We start from the raw sequence: 6,000 nt of genomic DNA, 5'->3' as shown, positions 1-6,000 counted from the left end.
TGGGGCTGACTTCTCCCTTTCGGTTCCCTCCTGACTAGGCGGAGGTAAGCAGAAAAGCGAGGTCCCTGCAGCGGCTGCACCTTCCAGCTGCGCCTCAGACAGGAGGTTGAGCAGAGCGGCCTCCGCGCATGCGCCCGGGCAGCCCGGTAGGCTCGGCCAGCGGCTCACTCTCCACCTCGCGTTCCGCGAGGGCCCAGCCGACCCGGCCCCCAGTGCGAGCGCGTCGCGCGCCCGCGCCTGCGCACGAGCGTCCCGGCGCGCGCGCCGCGGGGTTATTAGAGGTGGCGCGCGGAGAGGGCGCGCGGCGGGAGGCGGCCGCCGTTACGGCGCGGGCGTGATCACGTGGTCGCTGGTCACCAGCGCCGCCGGCCCCTCCCGCCCTGTTCTCTTTCTGGTCGGGCTGGGCCCGAGTGGTTCCACGAGCGCCCGCCCGGCAGAGACTGAGGGAGAGAGAGAGAAAGAGGAGGGGAGGAGAATTCAGGGCATGGGAGCTGGGGAGCCCTTCTGCGCCACAGGTAACACCAAATAACCATGACGATACCCAGAGAAGAGCTGGCTCGGGCCCCCGAGCGCCTCTGCCGCCCTCCAGTGCAGCCCCACACGCATCCGCCTGCCCGGCCGCCCTCTCCGCCTCTCAGGACCAGTCCTGCCCGCTGCCCCCTCACGGGGAGGCCTGGGGGTGCTGCTGCCACCGCTGCCATGGCGGACGGGGTAGTCGCAGCACCCCCAGTTTGTGCGCCTCTCGGAGGGGCGTGGGGGGGGGGTGGCGGGGGGGGGGGCTCCCCAGCCCCGGGGCGGGCAGGGAGGGCCGGGGGCTGCTCCCCTGCTGGCCGGCCTCCCCTCCCTCTCCTACCCCCAACCCCGAGGTGGGGGTCCTGGTGCAGGACCAGCTGCGGAGAGAGGGCAGAGCCTGGAGGCTGATCCGGGCGCCACTTCCTACTTGTGAATTTCCTGTGCATTTCGGCCCTGGCGGCTCTGCAGGCTTCCTTCGCAGGCCGGAAGCAAAACAAGCAAAATGGGCCCAAACCCCCCAAACCATTGAGAATGCAGCCTTTTCGAAGAGTGAAGCCTTTTCCCCTTTGAGGGAAGGAACGTGACCTTGTTTCAGTCCAACTTGAGTTTATTCACCTGTGAGAACGAGCACGTTGAGGTGTTTCTGGAAATGAGAAAAACTTTGCAGAGGGTGAAACTGACTCTTCACCCCCTCCTGCCCCCTCCCCGTGCTGGGGAAAACTTAACACAGACCTTCAAGAACAGTTTTCAGCTCTACAAGGGATCTGAAGTTTGTTCAGTATTAGCTGTTTCATTGTTTCATTTCCAGAAATGTGAGCTATGTCCGAAGTTTACACCCTTTAGATTTTTTTTTTCCTTAGTGCCTTTTGGGAAAGAGTTTTTATTTGTTATCTCCGAGTTGGACTCGCTTCCTGGAGTTTTAACTTGTAGGTTGCACACCCTGCCTTTGGGTTGGATCGCTCTAAAGTTTCTAGACCCAGTCATTCTTTGGTACTCTCCGTGGAACCGAAATACCGGTCCGGTAAAACTAGGTTAGTGTTGTGCTATTGCACAAGATGCTGACATAAAGCAGGAAACGTTCATGTAGGCATTGTTCAAAATAAAATTGAGCACTCTTTTGATGTTTTGGTTATTAAAGAGCTTTTCTGATTTCATGTCTTGGTAATTTTCATATCTGTTTCTGAATGCAAGTGTAAACTTGAGCATTTTAATATTTATAAACACCGCCTGCCGTAGACTCAAGTAGACAGTTTCTCAGACTTTATTGTGTATAGGAATCCTTGGGGGCTCTTGTTTAAAGATGCAAGGTCTGTGCTGCAGCTTGCTAAGAGTGCATTTCGTGTAAGCTCGGTGCTGCTGGACAAGTTACCATCCTTGAGTAGTATGGAATGACTTATCAGTGAACAAGTGCGTTTTAATTCACCTTGGGTGTGGATGTGTCTTCCAAGGAGTGGCCTCTTGAGGAAAATGGCCTACCAGGAGATGCCTTGTACAGAGTGAGCAGGCCAAGTTGGGATACTAGGGGAAGGGGTATACAAACGGGGTAGGGAGGGCTGTTCCGGCCATGAGAAGTGTAAGGAGTGCGTATTACGTGGAGGCAACATCGCCTAACCTGTGATTTCTCTGTAGATGCTTGGTGGTCTTCTAGCTGAAAAACTTGCTCAGCCTTGCTCAGTTGGATTTTTTTTTTTAACATGTAGGCTGAGTCATGTGTCTCTGAAGGCGCTGCTGGGATGAAAGTTTCTCTGTTGGTGCAAGTATTGAGTGTGTGCTCTCTTCTCTCATTCACATAAATGCAGCCTCCATTAAGTAGTGCGTTCCTAAACCTTGGAAGCAAGCTTGTAAATGGTTGAGGGTCTTCAAAACTCGATGCAGATTTTTTCCCCCACTAGTGTAACTTTTGAAAAAGTTAAATTGAAAAGTTTAAAAGTGTCACACAGAACCTAATATATGCGTTTTGTACCAAAAAAAAAAAAAAAAAAAAAGGTGGTCTGGATTATGTTCTTTGTTTTTGTTGAGTCTCATCAGCTTTTTGTGATCAGTCCTTTATCGTTAGTGTTGGGTGCAAAAATGTTCTCCCAGTCGCTGGGGTTTTTCTTTGTTTTGGTTATTGTCTCTTTTGCTGTGCAGAAGCTCTTTAATTTGATGTAGGCCCAGCTGTTGATCTTTGCCTTCACTATCACTGCTTTGGGTGATGCGTCTGTAAAGATGTCTTTTTTTTTTTTTTAAAGATTGATTTATTTATTTATACATGCACTGGGTACAGTCAGAAGCGCAGGAGGGTGAGAGAATTCACCAGAGCCAGAGCGGGGAGCAGAGCAGGCAGAAGGACCGAAGTACACTGCTGAGGGGAGCAGCGGGCGCCATGTGGGACCCTCCCATGGTGGCCGGGGAGCAGCCAGGGATTGAACCAGCGCTGCAGAGGCTGCAGGCAGCTTCACAACCCAGCGCTCAACCGCTGTGCCACCGAGGAGGCCCTGTAAAGATGTCTTTGAGGTGCATGTCATGTAGTGTTTCGCCTATATTTCCTTCTATATATTTTGTGGTTTCTGGTCTTATGTCTAGTTCTTTAATCCATTTTGAGTTGGTTTTTGTGCATGGTGTGAGGTAGTAGTCAAGCTTCATTCTTTTGCATGTAGCGACCCAGTTTTCCCAGCAACATTTATTGAACAAACTTTCTTTGCTCCAATGCATAGTCTTTGCTCCTTTGTCAAAGATTAGTTGACCATAAATCTGTGGGCTTATTTCTGGGTTCTAGAAAACCTAAATAAGGGACCAGGAAAAAGAATAACTAAAAGAAAGAAAAAAATCAAAATCAACAACCAACTATGAACCAGAGACACACTTTGGGTGGAGGGCGGAGAGAGGAGGGGTTGGGGTCAAAATCAGGGGGTTGCAATTGTATGGGCAATATAAAAATAAATAAAATAAAATAAAAAAAAAAAGGTTGTACTTCACTTACCAAAAAAAAAAAAAAAAAAAAAAAACCAAACCTATGGATGTATAATATCAACTGCTTTTAGTACTGTAAGTTTTACAGTTTCATTCTAGTCTTTACTTTGCCATTGTTTCTTAATGTTATTAAGTAATATTTATCATGTTAACGGTAATTTTTAAGCACTTACTAAGTGCCAGGCACTGTTCTAAGTACTTACGTTCTTAAGTGATTTATTATCACAACAACTCTTAAGGAAACTGAAGCAGAGAGAGGATAGAAGTCCCACACTGCTCAGGTTTAGCCTGCTAACACAGAGCTGACTCTGTTACAGAGCAGCCCCGATATTGAGCGGGTTGCCTGGCTGTGGGTCCTCACCTGCGCCCTTAAAAGGGACTTATTTATACTCCACTACAGGCACACACAAAAGGTTAATAAAAGGTTTATTTACAAGGGAAAAGGAAATAAGGAAAATGTACAACTCAGGGAGAAAATAGGGAAATAAAGTCTTTAATACGTCCTACCCGATCCGCCGACCTGGAAACCCAAAGTCACTCTCCGAGCTGGCCGGACGCTGCGAGCTGGTGGAGAGCCAAAATGGGGGATCCCCCCAAAACCCACGTGGCTGCCTTTATACTAACTTGGCTGCTTAACCCCACCCTCAGGTCCCAGCCACCTTCCCTTTGGTGGTGATGGGATGTGGAGTTCCCAGTGTCTTTGGCTTTGGCCTGGGGTGGGGGTGGAGTCCACAAAGCCTGTATGGAATTAGCTTTAGGACAGCCTTTCCCCCTAACAACTCCAGAGTCCAGGCTTTTTGGAAATCTCTGTGTTGCCTTCCTAGAAGAATATGAATGTCAGTCTTTTTATTCCCTTTTCCAAATATTGTCAAGTATGAGCTTTATTTTCATTTGAAAATTCAAAATTGTCATCCTTTAAAAAAAATTCCTTTTATCTTAGTTTAAAATGAGGAACTGCCTCATTGCTTGTAATCTTTTCTGAATAAGATATTGAAATCTGCAAAGTTTAGTTTGTTTGCTTATTTGCAGGACCAGATTCTAAGTTTGTGTCACTGTTACATGTCAAAGAAACATTTGCTTCTGTTTAACTGTAAAGGTTTCAGTTATTTACTTGCTGGCTATGCTATCCCTTCAGCCCCACCCCCAGGTGTACATGGTAAATGTATTCTATATTTGTTATCCTAATATTTAATATTAGATTACTGACTTTTGGCCAATAAGGACAATTAAAAAAAAGAAACCTGAAGCACTGGTTATTGTTATCATAACACTGGAAAAAAAATGAAAACCTCAGAATAAAGGATAATATTTTAATTTGAAAATTTTGTTTTAGATTAAAATTAATATATTGTCTGTCTCCCATACCCCTTTTATCTTGGACCATCAAAGCTTTGTCCTATACTAGCACCCGCTGTGGAATAGTGCGTGTCCAGCTTGTCTAAGAAATTTTTTTCTACGTGGACAGATAACTAGAATGGTAGGAACAGGCCTTGCTTGTACAAAAACTTGAGAAATGAGAGGTTGCAGTTGGGGGCAATTTTGAGAGTGGGGAAAGTTGTGGGAGGGTGAATAAAGAGGGGGAGCATCTGAGATTCCAGTAGCATTGATTATTAACAGTGATAAATGAGTTCGGGGATAAATGAGTTTGGGGAGGAAATCAGTAAGTCCCTGTTGTAAATATTTTTTCAAAGCTCAAATTCTGTTATTGTGAGGTCTGTTGTAATGACATGCTGGTCTGTTCCTTTGCCTCACCTTCTCATTTAAAAAATAACAATAGCGACATATATGTAATATATTTAATACTTAGTGTTTGGCACATCATTTATGCTATCATGTGTTAACTATTACATTGTAGGAATGACCTGCAGTGTTGATCATATTCACAGAATCAAGTGTGACTGTTTGAATATACTTCATGGAAATTTTACATTTGTTTGATACAATGCTATGAGCCAAGGAAACAGAAAGTTTGTATTTTTTAATGAAAATGAGAAAGGATATAGTAACACTCATGCTTTTGAACAATTAAGTATGAATAAATAATGGTTTAAAAGCTCAGCTCTTTTAAAACAAAGGAGACTGGAAATAACAGATCTTTGGTGATGGTATGCAAAGGCTGATTTAAAATTTTCCGTGGTATTGTTGTGAAGCCTTGTGAACAATGTAACGGTTTTTTTCTGGAGGCATCTCTAACTATAACTTTTACCTTCCGACACTGATTATTTTGGCCTTTAAACAATCCATCTTTCTTTAAAGCATTCTCCAGATCTGGTCCTGTCTGAAACTCATGGTTGTGTATGTATCTCTGAAGTAAAAAAACTTTTCAAATTTTAGAAAATTAATATGGTACATATGCTGTATATCATGACACCTCCTGTGGACAAGAGCAATCACCCCCTACTTGTATACATTAGTTTTTCCAGTAAAATTACACATACACTAAGTAGCATAGTGAAAGACTCCAAAGAGCCTCACATTAGTTAGGCCATGTTTAGTCAACAACTTAGACAACAATTTTTAGTTTTTAGAGATGTT

At 45.1% G+C, this 6,000-nt stretch overlaps 1 protein-coding gene across 4 annotated transcripts in view; it reads left to right on the top strand.

The window, feature by feature from the left end:
* The first annotated feature begins 342 nt into the window (after positions 1-342).
* The window catches only part of TBC1D5 (TBC1 domain family member 5), a 378,633-nt gene continuing 372,975 nt past the window's right edge, over positions 343-6,000 (top strand). For all 4 annotated transcript variants that reach the window (XM_054691161.1, XM_037524823.2, XM_054691119.1 and 1 more), the window contains exon 1: positions 343-515. The gene's annotated coding sequence lies outside the window, so the exon portion shown is untranslated. The remainder of the gene's footprint in view (positions 516-6,000) is intronic.

Source organism: Talpa occidentalis, unplaced genomic scaffold, assembly GCF_014898055.3.
Source record: "Talpa occidentalis isolate TD23 unplaced genomic scaffold, MPIMG_talOcc4v2.1 talOcc4.10, whole genome shotgun sequence".
Lineage (NCBI taxonomy): Eukaryota > Metazoa > Chordata > Mammalia > Eulipotyphla > Talpidae > Talpa > Talpa occidentalis.
Note: the sequence above shows the minus strand (reverse complement) of the source record. Positions and strands in the feature narration are given on the sequence as shown.